This window comes from Rattus norvegicus, chromosome 3 (assembly GCF_036323735.1).
Source record: "Rattus norvegicus strain BN/NHsdMcwi chromosome 3, GRCr8, whole genome shotgun sequence".
In the NCBI taxonomy this organism is placed as follows: Eukaryota; Metazoa; Chordata; class Mammalia; order Rodentia; family Muridae; genus Rattus; species Rattus norvegicus.
Window position 1 is genome coordinate 88,188,040 of NC_086021.1, and position 15,440 is coordinate 88,203,479.

Sequence of the window (15,440 nt, forward strand, 5' to 3'; positions counted from 1 at the left end):
TGGTAGCTGGGAGAGTGAGATGTGCTAAATTGGGTGATACTGCTAGAACTGGGGGAGCCACAGGTACTGATTAATGCTGGGAGAGCCAGCATGCATATGAACTGACATGTAAATAGGTAGCTCAGTATTTCCTTTTTCCTGTGTTGTTTCTAAGAACTCACACTGAGTCATATACTAAGTTTTAGGACTTTCTGATTCCATTTAAATCAGCTTATTGAGGGCCTTAGATATGCTGACTTTGAAGATTTTCTATTATATGCTCATGCATATCTTAGAGCACACCTTTCAGATTGCATCAAGAAAAGGAACATGAAACATTTTGTTTATAGTATCCAACCATTGCAGATTAAAACTTTGAAAAACAACTAAACCACATTTATTTCTAGAAAAATTTATGTGTGTTTATATTTAAATATATTTTATGTATATGTGTGTTTATTATGTATATATATGAATTTTGATTACAGATTTGTGATTTTTATTATTCATATACCTTTATGTTTAACAGCATATGTATATGCTTTAACAATTTAGGAACAATTATACCTACAAGTAAGCTATACGTCATAATAAAATTCACACTACTCTTCTTCTGATGTTTTTTCATTATCACTTCCATTGTCATAATCTTCTACGGTTACATTTTAAGAAACATATCTTTTTTTTCTTAAGATAGAAACTAACACAGATCCAAATTGTTCAAGGTGCAGAGAAGAAGATATTGTAGATTCCCATCCCTAAACAGGATATCTGTATCACACGGCCTCATTCAAAGATCCAGCATTTACTGCAGAGGGTGAGATGGAGTATGAGAGCCAGATTTTACTGCATTCAAACATCAAAGGAGTTGCACATAAGAATTCACAGCAGTGAAGACATAAAACCTGTGCGAGCTCAACAAAACAACATCATGGAGATGAGAGATGGACAATTAATTCCACCACTAAACAAAGCACTATTGGCAATTAATAGTTGTTGAAAGAAAGAAATTCAGTTTCCTTTAAGCATATAAACCCTGTGGAAGTCCATATATCTAAAACATATGGACAACACCAACTGTACTTGTTAATATTTTTATAGAAGATTCTGGGGAAGGGGTGATTATTTTCAGAAACAAAAATGAGTGATTTCCATAGCGCCAAAGAAACTCACAAACACAACATACCTTTCTCAGCAATGCAGTTTTCTTTGTATAAAGGTGTGCATCAAAACCAGGGTAGGAACATACCAGACCATATCTGGGTTATGTGTTTTGTCACTAATGTGTTTGCTGACTGTATCTCATACCATTGATGAGAGCTTATAATGTTCTATGATCTGCAAAGGAAAAGGACAAGGCTTCAGGAAATCCGTGTTCCTGCCAGGCTGCTGACTACTCATTTTTAAAACACTCTGTCTCTGTCTCCTCTGTCTCTGTCTCTGTCTCTGTCTCTGTCTCTGTCTCTGTCTCTGTCTGTCTCTGTCTCTCTGTCTCTGTCTCTCTCTCGTCTCACAGAAAACACACATGCACAAACAGGTTAACGACCTTAGATTAAAAAAAAATAAAATGTCCCAACCCCAAGACCTCTAATCATTTGCTTTACCAGATAAAACTGCTGTGTTTGGGAGAGCTCTTGCTATCCTGAGCATTGGAGGGAATCAGCTACTAGACAATTCGATTCAGTCTTTCCCTCCTATACCCAGGTCGGGTGACTGATTTGCACTTCTAGACCACTATGGACTTCTATCAGAGTTTACTCGGGCTTTTCCCTGCCCTGGCATAATTCACCGTCTTTCAGTTCGTAACCTGGACCCTTGGGACTCAAATCACCAAACAAAGAACATACACGGGCTGGACCTAGGCCTCCTCGCATATACATAGCAGATGTGTAGCTTGGTCTTCATTTGGGTCCTGAACTACTGGAGCGGGTGCTATTCCAAAAGCTGTTGCCTTTACATGGGATATGTTCTTGTAGCTGGGCTGCCTTGCCTTCTCTCAGTGGGAAAGGATGGGGCTAGCCATATTGAGACTTGATATGCCAGGATGGGGAGATACACAGGAGGGCCACCTGCTAAAAGGAAAAGGGGAGGGAGGAAGAGTTATGGGAGAGGTGACCTGGAGGAGGGTTGTGATGGATGTAAAGTAAAAAAAAACAAAAAACAAAAAAAACCCAAAAAACAAAAACCAATAAAACCAACCACAAATTTCTCACAGAATTTTGTGAAAGAAAACAAGCTTTATTTGTTTATTTTATTGCACGAGTCTTGCTTGTATGGGCTTAATTGCAGCATGCATAATCATGGCCATAGGAAGTCTGAAGAGGACATCAGAGTTACTGAATGTTGTAAACTATCATATGAGTGCAAGAAACCTCTCTCCAGGCCTAAGATGTGTGTATCTTTTAAAGAAATAATGTGATTAGTATTTCAGACAAATGAGGCAAATTTGACACATTTAGTTTAGAAAATAATCTTGAACTCTGTGCAAAATGTTAAGGTTAATATTAAAATACTCATGTAATTTATTAAATTATTCGATGAATTTTCTATAATTATAATTAAAATTAATAATCAAGGCTTTAAATTGTAAAACATTTAAACACAATGCTGTTCCCATGATTAGGAACACTCTTACATCATATATAGCCCACACTATATATTTTGTCCCTGAATTGTTTCGCATCGCCTTTAAGAAAATGGGTTCAATAATTTTATGCCAGTGTGTTTCATTACCAAACAATTCGCAGACTGGAAATAATACAAGTGTGTATGACATACGACAGTCTATACTGAAGAAAAAATTGGTATTTCTTTTGAATTCTTATACTTGTTAATAAAAGAATTTTAATAGACTAAAAATAGAAGCTAAAAGGCCAATTTATTCAAGTTTTAGGGAAAAACAGCAGGGCATGCAGGCTGAAATCTGCAGCAGCTGCAGGGATGTATGATATGAAACAGAAGAAAACAAGGTATGCTCTTTGAGTCAGCATCTAAGAAAGCTGGCTTATTCAGCTGCAGAAATCCTCAGCAGCTACACTGTAAAAGGGATTGGGGACTTCAGACAAAAAGTAGGAAAGCTCAGTGTTGGGAAAAACAAGTTTAGACAGTATCCAAAAGAAAGAAATGAAAGGGAAAGTTACGCTTTTCTGAGTTAGAAAACTTGGCAGCTTCGTCAGGGCTGCATCAGGGCATCTCTGGAAGATGCTGCACTAAGGGAGAGAATTCTAGGAAGACTAAATCAAATATTTTATTAGAGGATTTACAGTCCTCCCATGGCATATCTTGTCTTCAATTGGATAAGACTTTCTGTCTCAAAGCCAGATGACTAACAGTCCCACCTGATTCAACTCTTAAGAAACGATGAGCCAATAGTAATTAATATTTTGATCTTTGGGGATGATAAAAATGCCTTGTCTCTACCCAGAGCCAGAGGTATAACTCAGATTCCATTCTCCTGACCTGGAAGAAGTGTTTCTCCCCTTAATGGACTTCAGCAAAGTCCTGATTTTCTCCTCCTTTCTGTGTGATTGTTTATATTCTAAAGATAAATGGTTGTGGCGTTTACTTTTCTAGGATTACCAGGAAAACACAGAGTCGGGGCCAAAGCCTTCCACCAGACAGAGGTCTATCCTCAATGACCTTTAATCATAATCCATGCATATCAATTCTATCATGAATTAAGAGCCTAAAAGTATTTAGTAGTGAACCTGAAATCAGTATTTAGGAGAGTTCGAGGTCTCTCTACATCTGTTGAATTTCAAGTCTTAGAATATGACCAAAGGCACCCAAATAAATGAAGTTGGATTATTTTAACACTGATCAATTATAAATGAAAGGAGATAAAATGTAAATAGCAGTGAATACTTCAAGCCCAAAGATGAGCAGCATGGCTATTAAACGTCAGTATCACCAACTCTTGACACTTATAGCACTGCCAAAAGACTCTGTTTCCGACTGAACCATGGTTCTAAACCAGAATGAAAGTTCCCTAACTGCTTGCTCAAAGGCTACTACTGCAAATGTTTCTTAAACTTTATGCACCAGGATATATAAAAACTATGGTTAATTTGCCCAGACACAGTGCAGAAGAGTAGAACAATCAGTTTGAAATATTAAGAAATAAATATAAATTAAGATTTTTGTATAAGACTTAAGTTACATTATATCACCTTGGAACATTTCTAAAAGTCTAAAAATTATTTTCAAATAAAAAGTTTAATGGTAGATAAGGGCCCAGGAGCAGCAGATCCGCTGAGTCTGAGACACTGCCAGAACCTGAAGGGATCGACTGGATAAACAGTTCTCTGCACCCAAATCCCGCAGGAGGGAGAGCTAAACCTTCAGAGAGGCAGACACGCCTGGGAAACCAGAAGAGACTACACTCTGCCCACATCTCTGATTCCAGAGGAAAACACCAAATGCCATCTGGGACTCTGGTGAACGAAAGCTCCCAGAATGGGTGGTGCAAGTCCTCCACATTGCTGCCCACGCAGAGAGCTCATAAGCAACACCCCAAGAGCAAACTTGAGCCTCGGGACCACAGGTAAGACCAACTTTTCTGCTGCAAGCAACCTGCCTGGTGAACCCAAGACACAGGCACACAGGAACAGCTGAAGACCTGTAGAGAGGAAAAACTACAAGCCCAAAAGCAGAACACTCTGTTCCCATAAATGCCTGAAAGAAAACAGGTAAACAGATCTACAGCACTCCTGACACACAGGCTTATAGGACAGTCTAGCCACTGTCAGAAATAGCAGAACAAAGTAACACTAGAGATAATCTGATGGCGAGAGGCAAGCGCAGGAACCCAAGCAAGAGAAACCAAGACTACATGGCATCATCGGAGTACAATTCTGACACCAAAGCAAACACGGAATATCCAAACACACCAGAAAAGCAAGATCTAGATTCACAATCATATTTGATCATGATGCTGGAGGACTTCAAGAAAGACATGAAGAACTCCCTTAGAGAAATGCAGGAAAACATAAATAAACAAATAGAAGCCTACAGAGAGGAATCACAAAAATCCCTGAAAGAATTCGAGGAAAACATAAATAAACAAGTAGAAGCCCATAGAGAGGAGTCACAAAAATCCCTGAAAGAATTCCAGGAAAACACAATCAAACAGCTGAAGGAATTAAAAATGGAAATAGAAACAATCAAGAAAGAACACATGGAAACAACCCTGGATATAGAAAACCAAAGGAAGAGACAAGGAGCTGTAGATACAAGCATCACCAACAGAATACAAGAGATAGAAGAGAGAATCTCAGGAGCAGAAGATTCCATAGAAATCATCGACTCAACTGTCAAAGATAATGTAAAGCAGAAAAAGCTACTGGTCCAAAACATACAGGACATCCAGGACTCAATGAGAAGATCAAACCTAAGGATAATAGGTATAGAAGAGAGTGAAGACTCCCAGCTTAAAGGACCAGTAAATATCTTCAACAAAATCATAGAAGAAAACTTCCCTAACCTAAAGAAAGAGATACACATAAGCATACAAGAAGCCTACAGAACTCCAAATAGATTGGACCAGAAAGGAAACACCTCCCGTCACATAATAGTCAAAACACCAAATGCACAAAATAAAGAAAAAATACTAAAAGCAGTAAGGGAAAAAAGGTCAAGTAACATATAAAGGTAGACCTATCAGAATCACACCAGACTTTTGGCCAGAGACTATGAAAGCCAGAAGATCCTGGACAGATGTCATACAGACCCTAAGAGAACACAAATGCCAGCCCAGATTACTGTATCCTGCAAAACTCTCAATTAACATAGATGGAAAAACCAAGATATTCCATGACAAAACCAAATTTACATAATATCTTTCTACAAATCCAGAAGCTGGAACGAACCCAGATGCCCTTCAACAGAGGAATGGATACAGAAAATGTGGTACATCTACACAATGGAATATTACTCAGCTATCAAAAACAATGCCTTTATGAAATTCATAGGCAAATGGTGGAACTGGAAAATATCATCCTGAGTGTGGTAACCCAATCATAGAAAAACACACATGGCATGTGCTCATTGATAAGTGGATATTAGCCCAAATGCTTGAATCACCCTAGATGCATAGAACACATGAATCTCAAGACGGATGATCAAAACGTGAATGCTTCATTCCTTCTTTAAAAAGGGAACAAGAATACCCTTGGCAGGGAATAGAGAGGCAAAGATTAAAACAGAGACAGAAGGAGCACCCATTCAGAGCCTGCCCCACATGTGGCCCATACATATACAGCCACCCAATTAGATAATATGGATGAAGCAAAGAAGTGCAGGCCAACAGGAGACGGATGTAGATCTCTCCTGAGAGACACAGCCAGAATACAGCAAATACAGAGGTGAATGCCAGCAGCAAACCACTGAACTGAGAACAGGACCCCCGTTGAAGGAATCAGAGAAAGAACTGGAAGAGCTTGAAGGGGCTCGAGACCCCATATGAACAACAATGCCAAGCAACCAGAACTTCCAGGAACTAAGCCACTACCTAAAGACTATACATGGACTGACCGTGGACTCTGACCTCATAGGTAGCAGTGAATATCCTAGTAAGATCATCAGTGGAAGGGGAAGCCCTTGATCCTGCTAAGACTGAACCCCCAGTGAACGTGATTGTTGGGGGGAGGGCGGTAGTGGGGGGAGGATGGTGAGGGGAACACCCATAAAGAAGGGAAGGGGGAGGGGTTAGGGGGATGTTGGCCCGGAAACTGGGAAAGGGAATAACACTCAAAATGTAAATAAGAAATACTTAAGTTAATAAAAAAAAAGTTTAACATTTCTTATTCAAAACTGATTCTCAAAAATTAATGCTCACACCATTTACTTCTGTATTGAGCCCCATAAGAAGACTTTTTTGTTCTTAGTTTACAAATATATTAGATGATGTGAGGTCATTACTCCATATTGAAGGAATGATTTCATTTAATATCCTTCTGAGTTGTTATGGAGTGGATTGTACCTATCTTATTTTCTCCAGATTTCTCATATTGAATTTTTTCCCACTGATTTTTTGACTGGCTGTTAGTTTCTGCTACACAAATACATCTTTGTCAACTTACCTAAGGTAAATTGTATGTAAAGTTTTTTCTTGCAGAAATACCTTCTCAGATAAAGAACCAATCAAAATGACATCCATTTGACTGATATGCCTTTTCAAACCTTAGTCAGGGCAGTTCATCAAAGCTATTGTAGTCGCAGCATCTCTGCTACTGAAATACAATCAGAACTATGCTTACCTAGCTGCAAATCACAGCAGATCAATGTATCCTTTATATCACCGTGCTAGATCTTTGCAAATATCATACTGTACATAAAGCAGCAGAAAAGTAAATATGTCAGGAGATCCTGTAACTTAAAGTTTGTGTCAGAAATGTACTATAAAATGACACAAAAGTAGTACTCTGACTTGTTATTCTTACTGATCATCTGCTCTGGATAGTTTTATGTCAACTTGATATGAGTAAATCATCTGAGAGGAGAGAGAACCTCAATGATTAAAAAGTGATTTGATAAGACTGGGTGCCCTGTAAGCTTGTAGGACACATTTTAAATCAGTGAATGAAGTAGAAAGACCCAGCCCATTGTGGGTGGTACCATTGCTGGGCTTAGGCTCCTGGGTTCTAGAAGAGCAATAGTGATTTATAAAAAACTGCGTGGTTTTGGGACAGACACAGATAGGTACATCAATAGAATAGAATTGAACACCCAGAAATGAACCCACACAACCAATGGTCACCTGATCTTTGACAAAGAACCTAAAACCATCCAGTGGAAAACATACAGTATTTTCAACAAATGGTGCTGGTTGAACTGGCAGTCAGTATGTAGAAGAATGCAAATTGATCCATTCATATCACCTTCTAAAAAGCTCAATTCCAAGTGTATCAAGGATCTCCACAAAAAGCAGATACACCAAAACTAATAGAGGAGAAAGTGGGGAAGAGACTTGAACACATGGGCACTGGGGAAAATTTCCTGAACAGAACACCAATTGCTTATGCTTTAAAATCAAGAATTGACAAATGAGACCTCATAATATTGTAAAGTTTCTGTAAGGCAAAGAACACTATCATCAGGACAAAATGGAAACCAACAGATTGGGAAAAGATCTTTACCAATCCTACATCTGATAGAGGGCTAATATCCAATATATACAAAGAAATGAAGAAGTTAGACTCAAAAAAATAAAATAAACCTACTTAAAAATGGGGTATAGAGCTAAACAAAGAATTCTCAACTGAGGAATATCGAATGGCTAAGAAGCACCTAAAGAAATGTTCTGCATCCTTAGTCATCAGGGAAATGCAAATCAAAACAACCCTGAGATTCCACCTCACACTGTCAGAGTGGCTAAGATAAAAAACTCAGTTGACAACAGATACTGATGAGGATGTGAAGAAAGAGGAACACTCCTCCATTGTTCGTTGGATTGCAAGCTGGTACAACCACTCTGGCATTCAGTCTGGCAGTTCCTCAGAAAATTGGACATAGTACAACAGCTATACCACACCTGGGCATATGCCCAAAAGATGCTCCAACTTATAACAAGGACAAATGTTCCACTATGTTCATAGCAACCTTATATTCATAATAGCCAGAAGTTGGAAAGAACCCAGATGTCCTTCAACAAAGGAATGGATAAAGAAAATGTGGTACATCTACATAATGATATACTACTCAGTTATTAGAAACAATGAATTCATGAAATTCATAGGAAAATGGGTGAAACTAGAAAATATCATCCTGAGTGAGGTAACCCAGTCACAAAAAAAACACATGGTCTGCACTCACTGATAAGTGGATATTAGCCCAAAAGCTCAGATTACCTAAGATACAATCCATAAGCTACATGAAGTAAGAACAAAATGTGGATGCTTCAGTCCTTCTTAGATGGGAGAACAAAAATACTCACATGAGGAAACAAAGTGTGGAGCAAAGACTGAAGGAAAGGCCATCCAGAGACTGCACTACCTAGGGATGTATCCCATATACAAACACCAAACCCAGACACTATTGTGGATGCCAAGAGATGCATGCTGACAGGAGTCTGATATAGCTCTCTCCTGAGAGTCTCTGCCAGAGACTGACAAATACAGAGGCAGATGTTTGTAGCCTACCATTGAACTGAGAATGGGGTCTCCAGTGGAAGAGTTACAGAAAGGACTGAAGGAGCTGGAGGGGTTTGCAACCTCATAAGGAGAACAATATCAACCAAACAGACCCCTCAGAGCTCCCAGGGACTAAACCAACATCCCAAGAGTATGCTGTGATTGGCCTATTGCTCCATCCGCATATGTAGCAGAGGATGGCCTTGTCAGGCATCACCGGAGGAAAAGTCCTTGGTCCTGTCAAGTCTCAATGCCCCAGTGTAGAGGGATGTCAGGGTAGGGAGGTGGGATGGAGTGGGTGGATGGGTGTGGGAGCACCCTCATAGAAATGGGGGAAGACAGCAGGTTTTTGGAGGGAAACCGAGAAAGGGAATAACATTTGAAATGTAAATAAAAAATATCCAATAAAGAAAAAAAAAGAAAACAGGTTGAATAAGTCATGTGGGGCAAGTCAATAAGCAGTAAGCAGTAAGCAGCACTGCTAAATGGCTACTGAATTGATTCCTGCCTCCAGGTTCCTGCCCTGGTTGAGTTCCCATTCTGACTCCCATCAGTGTTAAACAGTGATATGAAATTATAAGCCAAATAAACCCTTTGTTCCCAAGTTGCTTTGGTCATGATATTACACCACAGCAATAGTAACTCCAAGTAAGACAGTCTTAGAGTTATTGAGTGCTGACAAGTTGGTACCAGGAGTAGGGAATTGCTGTGACAGACCTGTCTATAGTTTGGGGAGGATTGTGGAAAAACTTTTAATGTGTTTGAATTTGCAAAGACTATAGGACTTTGAAAGTCATTTGTGTTATTAATGTGAGCTGCTAGAGATGAATGAAAAAGGAAGAGTTTGACTTAATGGTGATATGTTTGTGTGTCAAGTAGCTGACAAGGGGTCAACCATGTCTTGATAGTTTTGTGTCAAGCTGACACAAGATAAAGTCATCTAAGAGGATGGAACCACAATTAAGAAAAATATCTCAACCCCCCTGCCTGGTCAGGTGGGCACTCCTGAGGTTGCAGAGCAGAAGAGACCACCAACACTGCCCACTCCTGCCCACATCCCTGGCCCAAGAGGAAAATGTATAAGGCCTCTGGGTTCCCGTGGGGTAGGGCCCAGGAGTGGCAGGACCCCTGCGCCTGACACACCACCAGAACCTGAAGGAACAGACCGTTTACACAGTTCTCTGCACCCAAATCCAGTGGGAGGGAGAGCTAAACCTTCAGAGAGGCAGACACGCCTGGGAAACCAGAAGAGACTGCACTCTGCACTCACATCTCGGACGCCAGAGGAAAACACCAAACACCATCTGGAACCCTAGTGCACTGAAGCTCCCGGAAATGGCTGCGCAGATTTCCCTGGTTGCTGCCGCCGCAGAGAGCTCGTGGGCAGCACCCCGCAAGCAAACTTGAGCCTTGGGACCACAGGTAAGACCAACTTTTCTGCTGCAAGCGACCTGCCTGGTGAACTCAAGACACAGGCCCACAGGAACAGCTGAGACCTGTAGAGAGGAAAGACTACACGCCCGAAAGCAGAACACTCTGTCCCCATAACAGGCTGAAAGAAAACAGGAAAACAGGTCTACAGCATTCCTGACACAAAGGCTTATAGGACAGTCTAGCCACTGTCAGACATAGCAAAACAAAGCAACACTAGAGATAATCTGATGGCAAGAGGCAAGCGCAGGAACCCAAGCAACAGAAACCAAGACTACATGGCAGCACTGGAGCCCAATTCTCCCATCAAAACAAACATGGAATATCCAAACACACCAGAAAAGCAAGATCTAGTTTCAAAATCATATTTGATCATGATGCTGGAGGACTTCCAGAAAGACGTGAAGAACTCACTTAGAGAACAAGTAGAAGCCTACAGAGAGGAATCGCAAAAATCCCTGAAAGAATTCCAGGAAAACATAAATAAACAAGTAGAAGCCCATAGAGAGGAGTCACAAAAATCCCTGAAAGAATTCCAGGAAAACACAATCAAACAGCTGAAGGAATTAAAAATGGAAATAGAAACAATCAAGAAAGAACACATGGAAACAACCCTGGATATAGAAAACCAAAAGAAGAGACAAGGAGCTGTAGATACAAGCATCACCAACAGAATACAAGAGATAGAAGAGAGAATCTCAGGAACAGAAGATTCCATAGAAATCATTGACTCAACTGTCAAAGATAATGTAAAGCAGAAAAAGCTACTGGTCCAAAACATACAGGACATCCAGGACTCAATGAGAAGATCAAACCTAAGGATAATAGGTATAGAAGAGAGTGAAGACTCCGAGCTCAAAGAACCAGTAAATATCTTCAACAAAATCATAGAAGAAAACTTCCCTAACCTAAAAAAAGAGATACCCATAGGCATACAAGAAGCCTACAGAACTCCAAATAGATTGGACCAGAAAAGAAACACCTCCCGTCACATAATAGTCAAAACACCAAACGCACAAAATAAAGAAAGAATATTAAAAGCAGTAAGGGAAAAAGGTCAAGTAAAATATAAAGGCAGACCTATCAGAATCACACCAGACTTCTCGCCAGAAACTATGAAGGCCAGAAGATACTGGACTGATGTCATACAGACCCTAAGAGAACACAAATGCCAGCCCAGGTTACTGTATCCTGCAAAACTCTCAATTAACATAGATGGAGAAACCAAGATATTCCATGACAAAACCAAATTTACACAATATCTTGCTACAAATCCAGCACTACAAAGGATAATAAAGGGTAAAGCCCAACATAAGGAGGCAAGCTATACCCTAGAAGAAGCAAGAAACTAATCGTCTTGGCAACAAAACAAAGAGAATTAAAGCACACAAACATAACCTCACATCCAAATATGAATATAACGGGAAGCAATAATCACTATTCCTTAATATCTCTCAACATCAATGGCCTCAACTCCCCAATAAAAAGACATAGATTAACAAACTGGATACGCAACGAGGACCCTGCATTCTGCTGCCTACAGGAAACACACCTCAGAGACAAAGACAGACACTACCTCAGAGTGAAAGGCTGGAAAACAACTTTCCAAGCAAATGGTCAGAAGAAGCAAGCTGGAGTAGCCATTCTAATATCAAATAAAATAAATTTTCAATTAAAAGTCATCAAAAAAGATAATGAAGGACACTTCATATTCATCAAAGGAAAAATCCACCAAGATGAACTCTCAATCCTAAATATCTATGCCCCAAATACAAGGGCACCTACATACTTAAAAGAAACCTTACTAAAGCTCAAACACACATTGCACCTCACACAATAATAGTAGGAGATTTCAACACCCCACTCTCATCAATGGACTGATCATGGAAACAGAAATTAAACAGAGATGTCGACAGACTAAGAGAAGTCATGAGCCAAATGGACTTAACAGATATTTATAGAACATTCTATCCTAAAGCAAAAGGATATACCTTCTTCTCAGCTCCTCATGGTACTTTCTCCAAAACTGACCATATAATTGGTTCAAAAAACGGGCCTCAACAGGTACAGAAAGATAGAAATAATCCCATGCGTGCTATCAGACCACCACGGCCTAAAACTGGTCTTCAATAACAATAAGGGACGAATGCGCACATATACGTGGAAATTGAACAATGCTCCACTCAATGATAACCTGGTCAAGGAAGAAATAAAGAAAGAAATTAAAAACTTTTTAGAATTTAATGAAAATGAAGGTACAACATACCCAAACTTATGGGACGCAATGAAAGCTGTGCTAAGAGGAAAACTCATAGCGCTGAGTGCCTGCAGAAAGAAACAGGAAAGAGCATATGTCAGCAGCTTGACAGCACACCTAAAAGCTCTAGAACAAAAAGAAGCAAATACACCCAGGAGGAGTAGAAGGCAGGAAATAATCAAACACAGAGCTGAAATCAACCAAGTAGAAACAAAAAGGACCATAGAAAGAATCAACAGAACCAAAAGTTAGTTCTTTGAGAAAATCAACAAGATAGATAAACCCTTAGCCAGACTAACAAGAGGACACAGAGAGTGTGTCCAAATTAACAAAATCAGAAATGAAAAGGGAGACATAACTACAGATTCAGAGGAAATGCAAAAAATCATCAAATCTTACTATAAAAGCCTATATTCAACAAAACTTGAAAATCTTCAGGAAATGGACAATTTCCTAGACAGATACCAAGTACCGAAGTTAAATCAGGAACAGATAAACCAGTTAAACAACCCCATAACTCCTAAGGAAATAGAAGCAGTCATTAAAGGTCTCCCAACCAAAAAGAGCCCTAGTCCAGACAGGTTTAGTGCAGAATTCTATCAGACCTTCATAGAAGTCCTCATACCAATATTATCCAAACTATTGCACAAAATTGAAACAGATGGAGCACTAGCGAATTCCTTCTATGAAGCCACAATTACTCTTATACCTAAACCACACAAAGACCCAACAAGAAAGAGAACTTAAGACCAATTTCTCTTATGAATATCGATGCAAAAATACTCAATAAAATTCTGGCAAACCGAATCCAAGAGCACATCAAAACAATCATCCACCATGATCAAGTAGGCTTCATCTCAGTCATGCAGGGATGGTTTAATTTACGGAAAACCATCAACGTGATCCATTATATAAACAAACTGAAAGAATAAAACCACATGATCATTTCATTAGATGCAGACAAAGCATTTGACAAAAGTCAACAACCCTTCATGCCAAAAGTCCTGGAAAGAATTGGAATTCAAGGCCCATACCTAAACATAGTAAAAGCCATATACAGCAAAACAGTTGCTAACATTAAACTAAATGGAGAGAAACTTGAAGCAATCCCACTAAAATCAGGGACTAGAGAAGGCTGCCCACTCTCTCCCTACTTATTCAATATAGTTCTTGAAGTTCTAGCCAGAGCAATCAGACAACAAAAGGAGGTCAAGGGGATACAGATCGGAAAAGAAGAAGTCAAAATATCACTATTTGCAGATGATATGATAGTATATTTAAGTGATCCCAAAAGTTCCACCAGAGAACTACTAAAGCTGATAAACAACTTCAGCAAAGTGGCTGGGTATAAAATTAACTAAAATAAATCAGTTGCCTTCCTCTATACAAAAGAGAAACAAGCCGAGAAAGAAATTAGGGAAAAGACACCCTTCATAATAGACCCAAATAATATAAAGTACCTTGGTGTGACTTTAACCAAGCAAGTAAAAGATCTGTACAATAAGAACTTCAAGACACTGAAGAAAGAAATTGAAGAAGACCTCAGAAGATGGAAAGATCTCCCATGCTCATGGATTGGAAGGATCAATATAGTAAAAATGGCCATTTTACCAAAAGCGATCTACAGATTCAATGCAATCCCCATCAAAATACCAATCCAATTCTTCAAAGAGTTAGACAGAACAATTTGCAAATTCATCTGGAATAACAAAAAACCCAGGATAGCTAAAACTATCCTCAACAATAAAAGGACTTCAGGGGGAATCACTATCCCTGAACTCAAGCAGTATTACAGAGCAATAGTGATAAAAACTGCACGGTATTGGTACCGAGACAGACAGATAGACCAATGGAACAGAATTGAAGACCCAGAAATGAACCCACACACCTATGAGCACTTGATTTTTGACAAAGGAACCAAAACCATCAAATGGAAACAAGACAGCATTTTCAGGAAATGGTGCTGGTTCAACTGGAGGTCAACATGTAGAAGAATGCAGATCGATCCATGCTTATCGCCCTGTACAAAGCTTAAGTCCAAGTGGATCAAGGACCTCCACATCAACCAGACACACTCAAACTAATAGAGGAAAAACGAGGGAAGCATCTGGAACACATGAGCACTGGAAAAAATTTCCTGAACAAAACACCAATGGCTTATGCTCTAAGATCAAGAATCGACAAATGGGATCTCATAAAACTGCAAAGCTTCTGTAAGGCAAAGGACACTGTGGTTAGGACAAAACGGCAACCAACAGATTGGAAAAAGATCTTTACCAATCCTACAACAGATAGAGGCCTTATATCCAAAATATACAAAGAACTCAAGAAGTTAGACCGCAGGGAGACAAATAACCCTATTAAAAATGGGGTTCAGAGCTAAACAAAGAATTCACAGCTGAGGAATGCCAAATGGCTGAGAAACACCTAAAGAAATGTTCAACATCTTTAGTCATAAGGGAAATGCAATTCAAAACAACCCTGAGATTTCACCTCACGCCAGTGAGAATGGCTAAGATCAAAAACTCAGGTGACAGCAAATGCTGGCGAGGATGCGGAGAAAGAGGAACACTCCTCCATTGTTGGTGGGATTGCAGACTGGTAAAACCATTCTGGAAATCAGTCTGGAGGTTCCTCAGAAAATT